General features: G+C 37.5%; 1 long non-coding RNA gene across 1 annotated transcript in view; it reads left to right on the plus strand.

Moving 5' to 3' along the window:
* The window catches only part of LOC309654484, a 90,206-nt gene that overhangs the window by 26,629 nt on the left and 45,345 nt on the right, over positions 1–18,232 (plus strand). The window contains exon 2 of the long non-coding RNA XR_014260287.1: positions 95–154. This is a non-coding gene — a long non-coding RNA (uncharacterized lncRNA). The remainder of the gene's footprint in view (positions 1–94; positions 155–18,232) is intronic.

The following is an 18,232-nucleotide window of genomic DNA, read 5'->3' on the forward strand; positions in this document are numbered from 1 at the left end:
GATTTGAAGGAACAAACTTGATGGCTGAGAGAACCATCGTTTCCAAGTTGAATTACGAGCATGTTCAGATTCAGTCTCTTATCCTTTCTTCTAGGAACACAGCTAAGTGCTAAGAATTCTCTCTGTGTTGTGGATTCAGCACTGGACCAGTCAGGTAAAAGTATGTTCCCTACCTTGCTGAAACTACTGGTGATGATGTTTTTCAAGTAAATATTAAATATGAATAATTTTTAAAAATCCTCACAACCTATTATGTTGATTTCCCACAAAGAGAAAAGCCACACCCTAGGTTGAAAATACTATTCATGCTTCAGTTACCAGAATGAGTGAGGAGAGTCAGGACATCAGAGGGGTTAAGCAGAAAGATCTTTTAAATCCAAACCACTGTCCATGTGGGCTTGGCTTAGTGCTATGACAGACTAAGAAAGCAGTGGTGTTAAAGCCAGAAGGTTATATCCCATCTTTACTTCTCTTAGCTTATTATCTGAGAACAGTAATATCTGACTTGAAGGGTTATTGTGAAGCCTGAAGTGTGATAATATGTATCAAATTACCTTGAAACATATAAAGTAATACACAAAAGGGTTTGATTGTTTTGAATCTGTGAGCTTTCTTCCTCCCTCTTTTTCCTATTGCAGTCTGATACTTTAATTTCTCTATGGCCTGTGCACATAACTACTCATTAGAGAAAAGATTTATAAAAGGAAGCAGTTAATTTTTTTAACTTATGAGTTATATCAAGAACTCTCTTAAGATGTGGTGTCTTTTTAACTCCAGCTGTGCGTTTATATTTAAAAGGAATCTGCCATGAGGATTGTGGTTACATAAGACATCCCATGTTTAATGTTTATTATGGGGTCTTGGCAAATTCTCATAGAGCCATTTTAATGCCAACTCGAAATTGTTGAAACAAACATTCATGAGACCTCTTGACTTAGACAAATTGCATAACTCACTGGCATGAACAAGAAAATGTCTTTTCCAATTAAGTTTTCTTAGGATGAGGTATATATTTTTAAACCTCTAAAGCACTTGACTGAATTTGTGAAGAACACTAAAACTTCTTCGCACAAAAACACTACCAAAGACATAGCCCATCGATTTAGGGTCCTAAAATCCCATTTATAAGAATAAGTACTTAGACAAGAGCAATTACTAGGTGGCAGAGGTATCCAATGGGCATCCAATTTTTTCACTTTTAGCCCAGTTTTCCCTTTCCTCCCCTTCCCAGGAATGCCTGTGTATTGTGAATTAAAGGAGATATAGGTGTTCTTTCTTGGTGACAAAGCAGGTGTTTCTCTGCTGGGCCAGGGTGTCATGGCTTTGTAATAGCAAGTTCAGAATTGTAGCTTTTTCTTTTCTGCAATACACTGGCTACTCTTCAAAATTACTTTTCTACAAGAAGCTCAAGCTTCACAAAGGGGGGACTGGAATGAAAGACTGAGGGTACTTTTGAAACTTGTTATTCACACAATTTATAAAATAATTAAGTGTAAAATGGGTTCTTCCTGAATTCACCCAGTGCCTGCTACATAAAGGGTGCTGAATATTTACTATGCAACAAATGAACTTAGTGACTTGATGGTTGATTTAATATATATTGAGTGCCTACTAAGTGCTATGGAGTAGGTCTTAAGGGATTTAAAGATGAATAGAAATGTGTAAGTATGAAATAGTGTCTCTAACCAAGAGTATCAATAAAAATGTGGCGCTGGAATGTAACACGACTGAATTCAATTTAATTATGACATAAAGTGACCTTCAAAGTGTTTTTTGCTTCTAACGTCATACGTTCCTACCCCAAGAAAGCGCTTTGAGGATTGGAGGAGCTTTTCAAGTCTGTGCGCAGGTGCAGACTCTGAAAAGGGGTACGGTATTTATGCTTCGGAAAGGCATGGCAGACCTCCCACAAATCAATTGCAGAAGACAAACTTGTTGCCTTTCTAGTATTACCCAGGCAAAGCCTAATTTGCTTGAAACTTCAATTAGTATTTGTCTTGATAAGTATTTGACATACTATTACTTAAACTAATTCCCCTGCCAGGTCTTTGGGAGAATTCTACTCAGTGCCAAACAGTCTGTTAAAATCTTGCTTGATAAGCCTGCACATTCCAAACTGGGGAATGCAAGCAGCTGCTCCTCATGGCTGAGGAGAAAGAGCTGCCTTCTGTGTCCTGGCTGGAATTTTACGTTGTCTGCATGGACCTCAAAGCCCTCCCACCAGACCTGCTTACTTGTAACTTTCATAAATCCTAACATATGTATAGAATCTTAACAGTGTCCTAATCCCTTTCACATAACTTATCTCATTGGACTGTCGAGCAAAGGTCGGTAAAACAGGTATTTTTATCTCCATTTAACAGCTGAAAAAACTGAGGTTACTGGACATTAACAGTTTGCCCATTAAAACTGAGCTAAAGGGCTTCCCTGGTGGCTCAGTGGTTGAGAATCTGCCTGCCAATGCAGGGAACACGGGTTCGAGCCCTGGTCTGGGAAGATCCCACATGCCGCGGAGTAACTGGGCCCGTGAGCCACAACTACTGAGCCTGCGCGTCTGGAGCTTGTGCTCCGCAACAAGAGAGGGCGCGATAGTGAGAGGCCCGCGCACCACGATGAAGAGTGGCCCCCGCTTGCCGCAACTAGAGAAAGCCCTCGCACAGAAACGAAGACCCAACACAGCCAAAAATAAATAAATTAATTAATTAAAAAACAAAACAAAACAAAAAAAAACCAGCTGAAACTCAAGCCCTCTTTTTGGGATCCAAATCCAGGGCCATTCCATCATACCACACAGCCTCTGCCTTTAAATTCAAGTTAGCTTTTATATTATACCTTGAGACCTGAGATGGAGTGCAAAGACTATAAAAAGACTTCAGAGTGTGATTTGAATCACTGTTATATCACAAAAATTTCCAGATCTCATTTCATGTTAGAACAGCCTTTACAGTATATATATATGTAATATTATATATAAAATCATATAATAGATAATTATGGTACTAGTGATGATAATTACTATATTTCTTTTTGATCAACTTCCTTTTTGCCTCTTGTATCTGTTGGTGATTTTGACAAAACAAAAAGCCTTTCAGTAGCCCTGGAATGGAGAGAAATATCCTTGAAATGATCACTCCTCCTAAAGTAGCCACCTTGCTATGAGTTAGGAAGATTAAAGTCAGTTGAAATTTTGAAATCTACTGTGATCTGTTTGCTAATTGGTTGCTTTGTGAATCACATCTATCTGACCTTTACTATCCCACATGTATATAAATTTCAACAATAATTAAAACTTTAGACTCTCCTTGTCCCAGTTCTGTTACCATGATGCAACTCTGCCTTGAGTTTCTTATCTGCAAAAGGAAAAGACTGAACGATGATCTCTATGGTCTCTCCAATCTTTACATGCCTATGACTTTTGTCTGACACCACTGCTCTACCACAGACTATCCATGGAGTACTGTGTTATGGATGAGAAAACTTAGTATACATCGTCCAGTAACGCCAAGCATTAGTCATCCTGGAAATCTTGCTTAAGAGACAACATCTAACGCCTATTGATTTGAAAGAATATAGTCAGCTCTATTTAGGTTATCGCAAATAACTTTCCAATAAATTCTAACCTGCATCTATGCCATATAGACACATAGATATTTACACAGAAATTATGATCTTCTACAATTTAGCTTGTGACAAACTAAATAGCTGTTTGTTAACTAAGTAACTTCTAACTATTAAAAAAATATTGATTCAGGGTTAAAAATTGCCTTTCTGTTAAAACATTTATGATATATAGATTCAATGTATATGAATCTATTCTATTATTCATATACTTTATACTGTTTATAAATGTAAAAAAAAATTTATTTTGCTCATGATCTCTGAAGACATATTCAGTTGACTCCCAGGCTTTCAAATCTCCCAAAGAATTGGCCATATTTACTATGGTTATTTTTCTATATTATGCTAGATTTGAGTCCTGTCCAATAGGAGGAACACACTCATTATGATACTACACAAGAAATAAATCTTAACTTGGAAAAAAATACCATAACCAATATAGCAAGCAGTATTGTAATCTCAGCTCCCCACGAACAAAAATATCCCAACATAATGCATTGATTTTGAGCACAACAAAGTCTATAGATAGATAAATAGGTAGGTAGGTAGGTAGGTAGGTAGATAGACAGACAGACAGACAGATACCAGTGTATAGAGTCATGTGAGTTTTCTTTTTCCTCTTGTTTGTTTGCTTTTAAATAAAAGGAGGTAATCTATAGTAAAAGTTAAGAACATGTTATCTGTAAAAATAATTTTGAATGTAGTATCTAGAAAGAGTTGTGGAGAATGCTAAGTAAAGATACATTTTATTGTTTAATTATTGTAAGTCCCAAATAATGAAGTTACATGCGAAAGGAACTATGCTAAGTTGATTGCAGGTAAAAAGACACATCAATAAAATGCACTGTTTTATTATGGAAAATAACTATGCAAATACAGCAAAGTATGTATCAACATTAGATTTTAATTTAAGGCTTATTATTCTATTTCCAGGTAAGTATGATTTGCAGTAATTGGTCACGGCTTTCAACCAGGACTTGAATTGTGAAAGGTGGCTTCACTATAAGTTAGTAAAGAATGATTTCAAGAGTGCACATGTCTCTTTTGGGAAGTAGAATTGGAAATATCTGATGTGTTGTATTTATACCACCAGGCTTCTCTCTAATATTGTTAACAATTCAGCATAGCATTTTTTTCTACTTCACCACATTTATAAACCATAGCACATTTTGGTGCCAGGTGTGAGGGAATTCCAACTCTAAGATCCAAGTTGAATTTTTGTTTTTGTTTTTTTTTCTGGCCAGGCCAAGAAACTAAATAAACCAAATCATTCAGGAAGCTGATCTTTTGGATCCATTTTCATTAAAAGTGTAGTATATACAGTACATAGGATAATGACTTCATTGTCATCAAATAGAATACAATTAATTTTATTTTTTAATATGTTATCAGCAAGCAAACCACCAGTATTAGCTCGATACCATCTGGGAGTGACAGTTTCCTTATTACAAAATATGTAAAAATATGGATTCCCTTAAGGAATCTGTTGCATTGCATCTGCTCAGATTTTTGTTATATGCTAATGGTTTTAACCCAGCATATGAAGCATATAAAAAAAAAAAACTGAAAATTTTCAGCTAAATTACTCGTTTCACATTTAAAGTGTCTCGAAGATGGGGAAAGCTGCATATACGGCTTTGGCTACAGGGGATTGAGCCGAAACAAAGAAGGAAGGAGCGAACATCACCTTCTTACCTGATGTTTAGTCATCCTTATCTTTGTCTCCAGAGAGTGTCTGACTGCCCACATAATTAAGGCCACTTGATATGTGAGGGAAGTGTACAGACTGGAGCTATACAATGTTAAATCCCAAATGAGCACTGGTTATAACAAAGGGATTGTGACTGATAAGACAATTATTATAATATATTAAACAATCACAGTGATTAAAATGAGCTATTATAATTATGAATCCATTCTCTGGGATAGGGTTTCTTTTATTTCAATCCCTGGCCTTTCTGTATTTTCTCACCTTTACTTTTCTTGGATGTGGAAAATTCATTTGAATGAATTCTGCCTATAAACTAAAGAGAGTGCTTGGGTTTGAGCCAAAAACATGTAGCAGATTTCAAATGCTGGCCTCTGAGTATCAACCATTTAAGGAAAAGACCCATTTGTGAAGAAAACCATAGTAGCAAACTGAATTAGGTTTATAGAATAATTCCAGGGCAGAAGTTTTGTGTTGGGGTGTTGCTTCTCCTGTGTGATTGTGAAGCGCTATTGCTTTAGGCTAGCAGAATTTTCACACTTGAAAAACAATTTGGTATGAATTGCTTTTCCATGCGTATATGTCCTCAGGCTCCAGAATGTGAAATATACTAGGCATTACTTTTTTGTTACTTCATCTTAGGATATATCTAAGTATTAACTTCTAAAATTATTATCAATGATTTGTAATTTACATATATTCATTACAATCAGTATTTTTTCTTTTCTGATAAGAATGGCCCAATACCTTTTGGTAAGGAACATAATGTACATAAACTTCTTTAGTCCATAACTCTCCAATTTCTTGATAATATTAGCAGTGTTGGTTTCCCATATATAAAATACTCTTCAAATGAAAAAGAGGTGATATCACTAAATAAGATGATGATTTAGGGAAGAAGCTACCATATATTGTGAAATGCATCCTTTGCAATCCTTCCAGGCTCCATGGAATGTCTTTTGATAATTGCACTCTTGAAAATGTCTGAAGCACATTGATCAAGTAAATATTTCCAGCCTGAAAAGACTCCCATAAAGTCTATTGCTCAGTCTCATACATTTAAAAAAAAAACAAAACACTAGCATAAAACAAAAAATAAATGCATTTCTTCCTTAGCTGCCCATCACGGAACTAGTTTTTTTTAATCCCTGATTCGCCAGAGTTCCTTGTCCTATTGCTTGCTCTTTTCAGTATTGTTTTATGTGGGTTACATAGACTGACCTAGGTTAATCAGTGCTTTTACACACACAAGTGTCATAACAGAAAATAATACTTTATGGTATAATTTGTAGATTAGTCACTACCAATATGCTCCTCCCAGTAAGAGGTTCGCTGTGGTTTGTGCAGAGAAAAAATAGGTGCTGAAATGAAAAAAGGATGGTGTTTAGCTGTGATTGAAATGAAAAATTTGCAGACCTTCAGATAAAATAGCACTTAATCAACCAGAAGTAGTTCAGGGCAAGTAAAACAAAAAAAGTGTAGCTCTGAAAAAAAGAAAGGAGAAAATGGACAAAGTCACCAAAAAGAGATTACTTTGGCTTTTTTGAGTCACCATACATGAAGAGGTGAGATTTCCTTTCTCCCAAATAGACATACAGTCAGCTACACATCTCCCAAGGAAGAATGGACCTGCGAACATTTCATGTATAACAACCTTGTAACCTATGTTTACTCTTAAATCACCTCTTTTTCTTTAGTATCTCTTTGATTTATTGAGAACTTGAACAACATCAGGCTCCACAATGAAGGCATTAATTACATTTTCTCATTCAATTCTTGCAGTAATCCTTTAGGATAGTATCATTTTCATCCTATTCAGCTGACCAGAAACTGAGAGTTGGAGAGTTGAAAAAAAAAACAGTTCCCTGGTTCAGCTGGAATTTAAGACTAGGCATTTACATGAGAGTTTTTACTCTGGGAGTAAAAACCACATACTTAAATCTTTGCTTTAAACCAACTTCATACCAAATGTCAGTCCTCCAATGTGAATGTCCTCTCTCATGAACATTCTTTTAGAAGTCCCCTTGGATTTCTTTAAGCTGTGTCTTCTATATTTATGCCAAGGAGCTAGGCAGTGTCAGCTTTATACTGTGGCCCTACTGTGTTAATATTCTGTTGAGTTTAGGTTTGAATGTTAATTGACAAGAATCAGAAAGAACAATTGTTCATTATATTAAAAGCTAAGGATTTTTCATGAGACAGCTAGAGACACCTGTGTGAAAATAGAGCCAAAAGGGAGTTTGTAGTAATGGATTACAATGAAGTCAAAGTTAGATTATTCTTCCAGTATATTCCTGATGAGGTATTCAGTAACAGATTTAAGTGGTACTTAATGTTTCCCCACTGCCTGCTGTCAGTAGACGTTAAATAAAATTGACCTGGGTTGTAGCTTTGAACTTGGTGAGCCAGGGGAGCTCAGTAGAACTTTACTGATGAGCTTGCAAAAGGTAGTTCAAGTTCATGAAGATACAATTAAAAACATGGCAGCATGATGCTTGATAAGTCCACCTTTTAAATAATTCAAAAGATGAAACATTACTTTTTTCTCTACCCCTGGATGGTATATTCCTACAGATACTAAAGCCATTTGTATATATTACTGTCCTTAGAAAGAAAATGTATTCATATGCTATTACAATTTTATTTTTTTGAAAAACTATACTAGGAAGAATGGGCAGAATGAGTTTCCAAGAAAGTTAAAAAGTCCAAAAAGTAACTTGTTTTGAAATGGTGTGTAATGGACATTTGAAGGTTCAGAAAAATAATTTATTTGATGCTCAGTGTCTGGTAAGAGCACTTCATATTTTGTTCAAAGAACTACCACACCTCCTCAGTCCAGTGGTTCTGGGGAGGTAGGGGTGCTGGTCTTATTCCTCATCTGACCTGGCTCTTAGGTTTTGACCCTGGCCTGACCACACGGTGATTAGTGATTAGGACACCATCCATCACTGGTCCAGTGAAAGTCAGTCCTCAGACTTCTGAGTAAACAACTGTAAGGACCAAAAGACAGACTCCCTTTACATGGGGTTACAGATTTGGTAGGATATCGGTTTGATGCTCTTGGTCTTGCCCCAGTGGGAGGATTCCTTGACAAAGAATGAAGCTAGCATGAAAGAAAGAACAATCTAGTGTTAGAGACGGAATCCTAATTGTCTTGATTTCTTGAAAACAGCCATAACTGAAACATGTTCCTTAGGGCTTTTCAGTTCCATGACTCAAAAAAATCCATTTGTTGCTTAAGCAAGGGTTTGTAACCAAATTAATCCTGTCTACCAAAGCAAACCATTCCTTTGCTATCCTGGCTCTAGTTGCAGAGTGAAACCCAATCCACTCTATTTGTATGACTCTGTCAACCTCTTCCTCTATCCCACCCAGCCCATTCTTATTCAACAAGGGGTCTTGCAGATTACACAGCTCATTTGACTTGCTCATGGGTATTTCCCTGGCTGATAATCCCCCCATCACAGATTCATCATTCAGGGGGTACGTGGAAAATCCCACCACCTTTTGAGCATCTTCTCTGTGACTCTAATCAAAATTTATTCCTTCACTTCTCTAAGCGTTTCACACTGAACATATCACATTATTAGCACCTAATTATCTACTGTCATTCTCTTAGTCAGTGATGAAGATGATGATGATGATGATGGCGATGATTTCATTGATAATCTTCTTCCATTGAAGAGGCTTTTGTTACACCTGGGTTGTGGCACCCCACATTCACCAAGATGGCTCTGCTTACATCAATTTTACACATGAAGGACGTACATAAATGCCACTTAAATAAAAAGTTTAGAGGTTCTATGAGTAAAGGAAAGGTAGGAAATCCTTAGCACGAATTGTGTGATTCTGTATTCTCAGTTCTTTATGACCTGAAGCCTCTAGCATACCATTAGACATGTAGTAATCAGGTACTTAACACTAATTAAAAAATTATCCATTATCAATATAATTTCAGAATAAAAGTCAAAGTCCTCCTAAGAGCCACAGTCCTTAATCTTCCCCTCCCGTTACCTTTCTGCTCTCATCTCCTACCAACTATTCTCTCTGTATTCAGCCCACTGAGCTGCCCTGGCCTCCTTGCTGCAGTGGGAACATGCCACCTTTGCTCCTGCCTTGGAACCTTTGCACATGCTATTTCCTCAGCCTGACATGCTCTCTAGATGCCTCTGTCCTTCCCCTTTTCAAATTGTGTGCTCCAGTATCACTTTCCACCCTACTTAACATAGCATATTGCTTCCCTCCCTACCAGCTCACCTAATCCCACTTATCCTGTTGTTTTTCCCCATAGCACTTGTCACTTTTAGCAGATCATGCAATTTAGTTTATATATGGTATTCACTACCCCACTAACATGTAGCAGTAGGGGTTCTGCTCTCTCTCTGTCTGTTTTTTTTTTTCAATTGCTGAAGCCCCATTCTTACAAAAGTGCCTGGCACACTGGGGGCATCCAATAAATTTCTATTGAATGAATGAAAGAAATGCCAATATCCTCAATCTAATTTTTAAAGTTTATATCTTTACCCCACTTACCTTTCAAACCAAATTGATTCTCCCCTGGTCTTTTACATCTTTTACATCCTGAGTGTTCTGTTTCCATTCTACCACTCATACTGTTCCTCTTGCTTGGGAGGTCCTCCTACCCTCCTTTATTGAACTGTTTTAAAACTTCATAATTCACCACCATCTGAAAGTATGAAGGCATTCTCCCTCCTCTGAGATGTTCCAATGTTTATGTTTTGTTCTTGAGCAAAGTAAAGGACAATTTGTCCTTTAGGTATTGTGGTCCTTCATAATTATATTCTGATCATTTAGTCATTCATTAATTTATTCAGCAGATGATTGGCAAGTACCTATTATAAAGCAAATATTGTGTTAATACTAAGGGAATACAGATCTTTGTTCCTAAGAGTCTATAGACCGGCAGTGAGGAGAGACAGAAAAAACAGACAAGTATAAAATATTGATGCTAGAACAGAGAGAATGAACAGAGCAAGAAGAGAAGGACTGTGCCAAGATTTGAGAGAATTCTTAGGAGAGGCTGAGTCAGTTATGTCTTGTGGGGTAAGAAATAACTTAAGTATTAAGAGTAAAGACAACGAGAAAGACGTAATAGAGAGAAGGACCAATATGTGCAAAAACAGAGACAGTATAGTTTATTTTTGTGGGACAATGAGAGAAGGGAAAAAATGAGTTAAGAAAGTAAAGTAAGCAGGGAATAGTCTCTCTCTCTCTCTCTCTCTCTCTATATATATACATATATGTTTAATAGATGGGTATTATACATATAATATGTTATATATATATGACTTATAAGCTAAGACTGAATTGCACTGCAAGCAGTAGGATACTCATGTAAGCAATAAAGACACTTAATTATTTAACATAATTAGGATAATCACATGTCCCACTTTGCCAACTTTTCTCCTATATTATTCCTCCTAGTGCCCCTTCCCACTCTCAAAAGGACCCTGGTTTGGGTGATAAATCAATAGATCCCTACACATAGCAAGAAATCTGGCTCAGTCATTGTTAGGACCTAGGCTCGTCCTGGCTTTCTACTCTGCCATCCTCTGTGTTTTCACCCTCAGGCTTTTCTCCTTACGCCTACAGGATGACTGTTGCAGCTCCAAGCATCACATTCCCACAGATTCAAGGGAGCCAGAATGAAATGCTTCACTAACACCTGTTTCTATGAGGAAGCAAAATCATTCCACAAAGCACCTACTTCCCAGCTTTTGAAATCCTATTGGCCAGTACTGTGTCACATGTCCATCCCTAACCCAATCACAGGTAAAGAGAAATGGGATTACCATGCTTAGACCAATATAATTTTAGAGTTTGATAGAAATATAAGAAATAGCTGTTGGATAGCAACTGAAGTGTCTGCCACAACTATATTCTAGATTTTCTGAGGAATAACAATTAGCCTTCTACACAGCCCTGAGAACAGGTTAGTCTGCAAGAAAAGGAAGCTCAAAATATATGCTTTTAGTTTTTTCCTAGCAACATCTCTTCAGAGAAGCTAGTTTGTGTCATCATCATCTCCATACCAAGAAGGGGATGTGGAATATAGGAATAGTAATCATGAGATGTCTTAGTCCTAGATTTAAAGCACAGCTCACTAAATAAATAATTCTAGCCTAGTTACTCATTCTCCTTGAAAATTATTTTTTTCACCTCTAAAAGCAAGATGATGATAACTTTATTTCAGATTAATTTCTCTTTATTTTATTTTATTGTTATTGAGGTAATATTGAATTATAATATGTTTCATGTGTACAAACATTATATTTCTACCTCTGTATAACTAACAACATGCTTACCACCAAAAATTTATTTTTTATCCATTAGCAGTTGATCCCCTTTACTCATTTTTCCTCCCCCACATTCCTTTCCCTCCAGTCACCGCTACTCGGTTCTCTGTATCTACATGTTTGTTTTGTTCAGTTTGGTTTATTCATTTATTTTGTTTTTGTTTGTTTGTTTATATTAAACAGTAGTGAAATCATATGGTATTTGTCTTTCTCCATCTAATTTATTTCATTTAGCATAATACCCTCAAGGTCCATGCATGTTGCTGCAATTGGCAAGATTTCATCTTTTTACGTCTGAGTAGTATTCCATTGTATATACATACCACTCGTCTTTAACCATTTATCTATTGATGGGCACTTAGGTTGTTTCCATGTCTTTGCTACTGTAAATAATGCCATGATGAGCATGGGGGTGGAGATATCTTTTGGAGTTACTGTTTTCATATTCTTTGGATACCCAGAAGTGGGGTAGCTGGATTATACAGTAGTTCTATTCTTAACTTTTTGAGGAGTGTCCATACCATCTTCCATAGTGGCTGCACCAATTTTCATTCCCATTAATAGTGAATGAGCATTCCCTTTTCTCTACATCCTTGCCAATGCTCTTTATATCTTATCTTTTTGATAATAGCTCTTCTGATAGATGTGTGGTGATATTTCATTGTGGTTTTGATCTGCATTTCCCTTATAATTAGTGATGTTGCACATCTTTTTATATGCCTGTTGACCATCTGTATGTCTTCTTTGGAAAATGTTTATTCAGCACCTCTGCCCATTTTAAAATCAGGTTGCTTGTTTTTTCATTGTTGAGTTGTATGAGTTCTTTATATATTTTGTATCTTAACCCCTCATTGGATATATCATTTGCAATTGTCTTTTCTCATTTAGTAGGTTATCTTTTCATTTGATTGGTAGTTTCCTTTGCTGTGCAGAAAGTTTTGAGTTTGATGTAATCCAATTTGTTTAGTTTTGCTTTTGTTTCCTTTGCCTGAAGAGACATATCTAGAAAGATAATGCTAAGACTGATGTCAAAGAACAAGAGAGTACTGTTTGTTTTCTTCTAGGAGTCTTATTGTTTCAGGTCTTACATTCAAGTCTTTAATATATTTTGAGATAATTTTTGTGTATGGAGTGAGATAGTCATATAGTTTCGTTTCTTTTCTCTTTTCTCTTCTTTTCCCTTTCCTCACCTTTCCTCCCCTTTCCTTTCCTTCCCTTCCCTTCCCTTCCCTTCCCTTCCCTTCCCTTCCCTTCCCTTTTGCTTTGGCTATTCGGGGTCTTTTGTGTTTCCATACATATTGTGAAATTTTTTGTTCTAGTTCTGTGAAAAATGCCAGGGGTAGTTTGACTGGGATTGCATTGAATCTGTACATTGCTTTGGGTAGTATAGTCATTTTCACAGTGTCGACTCTTCCAGTCCAGGAACATGGTATATCTCTTCAGCTGTTTGCATCATCTTTAATTTCTTTCATCAGTGTCTTATAATTTTCTTCATACAGGTCTTTTTTCTCCTTAGGTAGGTTTATTCCTAGATATTCTATTATTTTTGTTGCAATGGTAAATGGGAGTGTTTTCTTAATTTCACTTTCAGATTTTCCATCATTAGTGTATAGGAATGCAAGAGACTTCTGTACACTAATTTTGTATCCTGCTACTTTACCATATTCATTGATTAGCTCTAGTAGTTTTCTGGTGGCATCTTTAGGATTCTATATATATAGAATCATATCATCTGCAAACAGTGACAGCTTTACCTCTTCTTTTCTGATTTGGCTTCCTTTTATTTCTTTTTCTTCTCTGATTGCTGTGGCTAAAACTTCCAAAACTATGTTGAATAATAGTGGTGAGAGTGGACAACCTTGTCTTGTTCCTGATCTTAGTGGAGATGGTTTCAGGTTTTCACCTTTGAGGACAATGTTGACTGTGGGTTTTTCATTTTTGGCCTTTATTATGTTGAGGAAAGTTCCCTCTATGCCTACTTTCTAGAGGGGTTTTTATCATTAATGGGTGTTGAATTTTGTCGAAAGCTTTCTCTGCATCTATTGAGGTGATCATATGGTTTTTCTCTTTCAATTTGTTAATATGGTGTATCACATTGATTTGATTTGCGTATATTGAAGAATCCTTGTATTCCTGGAATAAACCCCACTTGATCATGGTGTATGATCCTTTCAGTGTGCTGTTGGATTCTGTTTGCTAGTGTTTTGTTGACGATTTTGCATCTATGTTTATCAGTGATATTGGCCTGTAGTTTTCTTTCTTTGTGACTTCTTTGTCTGGTTTTGGTATCAGGGTGATGGTGGCCTCGTAGAATGAGTTTGGGAGTGTTCCTCCCTCTGCTATATTTTGGAAGAGTTTGAGAAGGATAGGTGTTAGCTGTTCTCTAAATGTTTGATAGAATTCACCTGTGAAGCCACCTGGTCCTGGGCTTTTGTTTGTTGGAAGGTTTTTAATCACAGTTTCAATTTCAGTGCTTGTGATTGGTCTGTTCATATTTTCTATTTCTTCCTGGTTCAGTCTCGGAAGGTTGTGCATTTCTGAGAATTTGTCCATTTCTTCCAGGATGTCCATGTTACTGGCATAGAGTTGCTTGTAGTAATCTCTCATGATCCTTTGTATTTCTGCTGTGTCAGTTGTTACTTCTCCTTTTTCATTTCTAATTGTATTGATTGGAGTCTTCTCCCTCTTCTTGATGAGTCTGCCTAATGGTTTATCAATTTTGTTTATCTTCTCAAAGAACCAGCTTTTAGTTTTATTGATCTTTGCTATCATTTCCTTCATTTGTTTCTCATTTATTTCTGATCTGATCTTTATGATTTCTTTCCTTCTGCTAACTTTGGGTTTTTTTGTTCTTTTTCTCTAATTGCTTTAGGTGTAAGGTTGGGTTGTTTATTTGAGATGTTTATTGTTTCTTAAGGTAGGCTTGTATAGCTATAAGCTTCCCTCTTAGAACTGCTTTTGCTGCATCTCATAGGTTTTGGGTCGTCGTGCTTCCATTTTCATTTGTTTCTAGGTATTTTTTGATTACCTCATTGATTTATTCTGTGATCTCTTGGTTATTAAGTGTTGTATTGATTAACCTCCATGTGTTTGTATTTTTTACAGATTTTTTCCTGTAATTGATATCTAGTCTCATAGTGTTGTGGTCGGAAAAGATACTTGATATGATTTCAATTTTCCTAAATTTACCAAGGCTTGATTTGTGACCCAAGATATGATCTATCCTGGAGAATGTTCCATGAGCACTTGAGAAGAATGTGTATTCTGTTGTTTTTGGATGGAATGCCCTATAAATATCAGTTAAGTCTATCTTGTTTGATGTATCATTTAAAGCTTCTGTTTCCTAATTTATTTTCATTTTGGATGGTCTGTCCTTTGGTGAAAGTGGGTTCTTAAAGTCCCCTGCTATGATTGTGTTACTGTCGATTTCCCCTTTTATGGCTGTTGGTATTTGCCTTATGTATTGAGGTGCTCCTATGTTGGGTGCATAAATATTTACAATTGTTATATCTTCTTCTTGGATTGATCCATTGATCATTATGTAGTGTCCTTCTTTGTCTCTTGTAATAGTCTTTGTTTTAAAGTCTATTTTGTCTGATATGAGAATTGCTACTCCAGCTTTCTTTTGATTTCCATTTGCATGGGATAACTTTTTCTATCCCCTCACTTTTAGTCTGTATGTGTCCCTAGGTGTGAAGTGGGTCTCTTGTAGACAGCATATATATGGGTCTTGTGTTTGTATCTATTCAGCCAGTCGCTGTCTTTTGGTTGGAGCATTTAATCCATTTACATTTAAGGTAATTATCAATATGCATGTTCGTATTACCATTTTCTTAATTGTTTTGGGTTTGTTATTGTAGGTGTTTTCCTTCTCTTGTGTTTCTTGCCTAGAGAAGTTCCTTTAGCATTTGTTTTAAAGCTGGTTTGGTGGTGCTGAATTCTCTTAGCTTTTGCTTGTCTGTAAAGATTTTAAATTCTCCATCAAATCTGAATGAGATCCTGCTGGGTAGAGTAACCTTGGTTGTAGGTTTTTCTCCTTCATGACTTTAAGTATATCCTGCCACTCCCTTCTGGCTTGCAGAGTTTCTGCTGAAAGATCAGCTGTTAACCTTATGGGGATTCCCTTGTGTGTTATTTGTTGTTTTTCTTTGATGCTTAATAATTTTTCTTTTTATTTAATTTTTAATAATTTGATTAATATGTGTCTTTGGCATGTTTCTCCTTGGATTTATCTTGTATGGGACTCTCTATGCTTCCTGTACTTGATTAACTATTTCCTTTCCCATATTAGGGAAGTTTTCAACTATAATCTCTTCAAATATTTTCTCAGTCCCTTTCTTTTTCTCTTCTTCTTCTGGGACCCCTATAATTCGAATGTTGGTGCATTTAATGTTGGCCCAGAGGTCTCTGAGACTGTCCTCAATTCTTTTCATTCTTTTTTCTTTATTCTGCTCTGCAGTAGTAATTTCCACTATTTTATCTTCCAGGTCACTTATCCATTCTTCTGCCTCAGTTATTCTGCTATTGATCCCTTCTAGAGAATGTTTAGTTTCATGTATTGTGTTGTTCTTCACTGTTTGTTTCCTCTTTAATTCTTCTAGTTCCTTGTTAAATGTTTCTTGTATTTTCTCCATTCTATTTCCAAGATTTTGGATCATCTTTACTATCATTATTCTGAATTCTTTTTCAGGTAAACTGCCTATTTCCTCTTCATTTGTTAGGTCTGGTGGGTTTTTACCTTGATCCTTCATCTGTTGTGTGTTTCTCTGTCTTCTCATTTTGCTTAGCTTACTGTGTTTGGGGTCTCCTTTTCACAGGCTGCAGGTTTGTAGTTCCCGTTGTTTTTGGTGTCTGCCCCCAGTGGCTAAAGTTGGTTCAGTAGGTTGTGTAGGCTTCCTGGCGGAGGGGACTAGTGCCTGTGTTCTGGTGGATGAGGCTGGATCTTGTCTTTCTGGTGGGCATGTCCACGTCTGGTGGTGTGTTTTGGTGTGTCTGTGACCTTATTATGATTTTAGGCAGCCTCTCTGCTAACAGGTGAGGTTGTGTTCCTGTCTTGCTAGTTGTTTGGCATAGCGTGTCCAGCACTGTAACTTGCTGCTCGTTGAGTGGAGCTGGGTCTTGGCGTTGAGATGGAGATCTCTGGGAGATTTTCACCATTTAATATTACATGGAGATGGGAGGTCTGTTGTGGACCAATGTCCCGAACTTTGCTCTCCCACCTCAGAGGCATAGCCTTGATACCTGGTTGGAGCACCAAGAGGCTGTCATCCACATGGCTCAGAATAAAAGGGAGAAAAAAAAAAGACAGAAATTAAGAAGAACATAAAATAAAATGAAATAAAATAAAAGTTATTAAAATAAAAAATAAAAAATAATGAAAAAAAATTTTTAAGTAATTAAGAAAAAAAGAAAGGAGAGCAACCAAACCAAAACAGAAATCCACCAATGATAACAAGTGCTAAAAACTATAGTAAAAAAAAAAGAAAGCAAAAACAAAAACAAAAACAAAAACGGACAGACAGAACCCTAGGACAAATGGTAAAAGCAAATCTATACAGACAAAATTATACACAGAAGCATACACATACACACTAACAAAAAGAGCAAAAGGGAAAAAAATATATAGAGCATTGCTCCCAATGTCCACCTCCTCAATTTGGAATGATTTGTGTTTATTCAGGTATTCCACAGATGCATGGTACATCAGGTTGATTGTGGAGATTTAATCCCCTGCTCCTGAGGCAGCTGGGAGAGATTTCCCTTTCTCCTATTTGTTTACATATCTCCTGGTGTTCAGCTTTGGATTTGGCCCCGCCTCTGCATGTATGTCGCCTGAGGGAATCTGTTCTTTGCTCAGACAGGACAGGGTTAAAGGAGCAGCTGATTAGGGAGCTCTGGCTCACTCAGTCCAGGGTTGGGTGGGGGGGTGTTGGCGGGAGGAGTATGGAGTATGGGGCAAGCCTGTGGAGGCAGAGGCCGGCGTGACGTTGCACCAGCCTGAGGCGTGCTGTGTGTTCTCCCGGGGAAGTTGTCCCTGGATCACGGGACCCTGGCAGTGGCGGGCTGCACAGGCTCCTGGGAGGGGAGGTGCAGATAGTGACCTGTGCTTGCACACAGGCTTCTTGGTGGCTGCAGCAGCAGCCTTAGTGTCTCATGCCCGTCTCTGGGGTCCACGCGGATAGCCACAGCTCGTGCCCATCTCTGGAGCTCCTTTAAGTGGCGCTCTTAATCCCCTCTCCTCGCGCACCAGGAAACAAAGAGGCAAGAAAAAGTCTCTTGTCTCTTTGGCAGCTCCAGACTTTTTCCTGCACTTTCTCCCAGCTAGCTGTGGTGCACTAGTCCCTTTCAGGCTGTGTTCATGCAACCAACCCCAGTCCTCTCCCTGGGATCTGAACTCCGAAGCTGGAGCCTAAGCTCCCAGCCCCCACCCGTCCCAGCGGGTGAGCAGACAAGCCTCTCGGGCTGGTGAGTGCTGGTCAGCACCAATCCTCTCTGTGGGAATCTCTCCACTTTGCCCTCAGCACCCCTGTTGCTGTGCTCTCCTCCCTGATTCTGAAGTTTCCTGCCTCCGCCACCTGCAGTCTCCCCC

This window comes from Balaenoptera physalus (assembly GCF_965194825.1).
Source record: "Balaenoptera physalus genome assembly, chromosome: 2".
In the NCBI taxonomy this organism is placed as follows: Eukaryota; Metazoa; Chordata; class Mammalia; order Artiodactyla; family Balaenopteridae; genus Balaenoptera; species Balaenoptera physalus.